This window comes from Mizuhopecten yessoensis, unplaced genomic scaffold, assembly GCF_002113885.1.
Source record: "Mizuhopecten yessoensis strain PY_sf001 unplaced genomic scaffold, ASM211388v2 scaffold221, whole genome shotgun sequence".
In the NCBI taxonomy this organism is placed as follows: Eukaryota; Metazoa; Mollusca; class Bivalvia; order Pectinida; family Pectinidae; genus Mizuhopecten; species Mizuhopecten yessoensis.
Genome location: NW_018403438.1, coordinates 273,697 through 276,260, shown reverse-complemented (window position 1 = coordinate 276,260; position 2,564 = coordinate 273,697). Strand labels below are relative to the sequence as shown.

The 2,564-nt window shown below is 41.3% G+C and overlaps 1 protein-coding gene across 1 annotated transcript in view; it reads right to left on the bottom strand.

Moving 5' to 3' along the window:
* LOC110441897 (cytosolic 10-formyltetrahydrofolate dehydrogenase-like) overlaps positions 1 to 2,564 on the bottom strand; it is a 58,974-nt gene that overhangs the window by 26,924 nt on the left and 29,486 nt on the right. The gene's annotated exons all lie outside the window — the stretch shown is intronic.

Genomic DNA, 2,564 nt, shown 5'->3' with positions numbered 1-2,564 from the left:
ACGTAGAGAGAGCCACACTCGTACTCGACCAAACAACACTGATGTTCCTTTAGTTTATAACATATCTATTTATATGTTCAACTGTGCTATTGAACATAATTTTATCTTTGTCACTCAGTCATTTGTTCATGAACCTTAATCATGCTTTGTCACACACTCGGTTGTTCTAGAAACTTGAATGTTGGTCTGTCACTCAGTCTTTTGTTCACAAAACTTAATATTGCTGTCATTCAGTCATTCGTCTTTTGTTCACAAACCTTAAACTTTGGTCGGTCACTCATTCATTTGTTCACAAACTCTTAATTTTGCTTCCTCATCTATCACTACCTTTGCTTTTTCTCTTTGGTCTAAGTTTTTAATTTTAAATTTGCAACACCCCATAAAATATGGACAAATACCAACCAATATAAATCAAAATCTGCTGTAAATGTCTCTACTAATCAGAGATCATGGCCGCCATCTTTAACAGCAAATGACAGACAGAAGGATGATCGACAAAGGCAATCAAGCTCACAGAAACTTGATGCTTCATGCATAGCAATACAATAGTCAAACATCGTATTCCTTTGTTTTAATTTAATGACTTTAACACTGTCCCTGTTACAAATCCTTCAAACCACCCCTGTAACATTGTCCCTGTTACAAATCCTTCAAACCATTCCTGTAACACTGTCCCTGTTACAAATCCTTCAAACCACCCCTGGTACACTGTCCCTGTTACAAATCCTTCAAACCATCCCTGTAACACTGTCCCCGTTACAAATCCTTCAAACCATTCCTGTAACACTGTCCCTGTTAAAAATCCTTCAAACCATTCCTGTAACACTGTCCCTGTTACAAATCCTTCAAACCATTCCTGTAACACTCCCTGTTACAAGTCATTCAAACCACCCCTGTAACACTGTCCCTGTTACAAATCCTTTGAAACCATCCCTGTAACACTGTCCCTGCTACAAATCCTTCAAACCACCCCTGTAACACTGTCCCTGTTACAAATCATTCAAACCACCCCTGTAACACTGTCCCTGTTACAAATCCTTCAAACCATCCCTGTAACACTGTCCCTGTTACAAATCATTCAAACCACCCCTGTTACACTATCCCTGTTACAAATCCTTCAAACCACCTCTGGTACACTGTCCCTGTTACAAATCCTTCACACCATCCCTGTAACACTATTCCAGTTACAAATCCTTCAACCCATCCCTGTAACACTGTCCCTGTTATAAATCCTTCAAAACCATCCCGGTAACACTGTCCCTGTTACAAATCCTTCAAACCACCCCTGTAACACTGTCCCAAGTACAAATCCTTCAAAACACCCCTGGTACAATGTCCCTGTTACAAATCCTTCACACCATCCCTGTAACACTATTCCAGTTACAAATCCTTCAACCCATCCCTGTAACACTGTCCCTGTTACAAATCCTTCGAACCACCTCTGTAACACTGCTCCCGTTACAAATCCTTCGAACCACCTCTGTAACACTGCTCCCGTTACAAATCCTTCGAACCACCTCTGTAACACTGCTCCCGTTACAAATCCTTCGAACCACCTCTGTAGCACTGACCCTGTTACAAATCCTTCAAACCACCCCTGTAACACTGTCCATGTTACAAATCCTTCAAACCATCCCTGTAACACTGTCCCTGTTACAAATCCTTCAAAACACCCCTGGTACAATGTCCCTGTTACAAATCCTTCAAACCACCCATGTAACACTGTCCCTGTTACAAATCCTTCGAACCACCTCTGTAACACTGCTCCCGTTACAAATCCTTCGAACCACCTCTGTAACACTGACCCTGTTACAAATCCTTCAAACCACTCCTGTAACACTGTTCCCGTTACAAATCCTTCGAACCACCTCTGTAACACTAACCCTGTTACAAATCCCTCAAACCATCCCTGTAACCCTGTCCCTGTTACAAATCCCTCAAACCACCCCTGTAACACTGTCCCTGTTACAAATCCTTCAAACCACCCCTGAAACACTGTCCCCGATACAAATCCTTCAAACCACCCCTGTAACACTGTTCCCGTTACAAATCCTTCAAACCACCTCTGTAACACTGTCCCTGTTACAAATCCTTCAAAACCATCCCGGTAACACTGTCCCTCTTACAAATCCTTCAAACCTCCCCTGAAACACTGTCCCCGATACAAATCCTTCAAACCGCCTCTGTAACACTGTCCCTGTTGCAAATCCTTCAAACCACTCCTGTAACACTGTTCCCGTTGCAAATCCTTCAAACCATCACTGTAACCCTGTCCCTGTTACAAATCCTTCAAACCACTCTTGCAGTCATAAATGATGACAAAGAATTCTGCCAAATTGAACTCAACTGATTGGCAAAAAAGTTTTGGTCAATCAGAATCTACATGAGTAATCCTTAATCCTGAAAGTTTTAAGTCAGTCCCTTGATGGAAAATATACCATAATGTATAGAACTAAAGCTATAACTTGAAACTTGTCAACAAATTAGAAGTCATATCAGCCTTCTTGAATTCTGAATTTTCAAAGTCTGTTATTAACACATGCCTACTATGTACCACTACCATC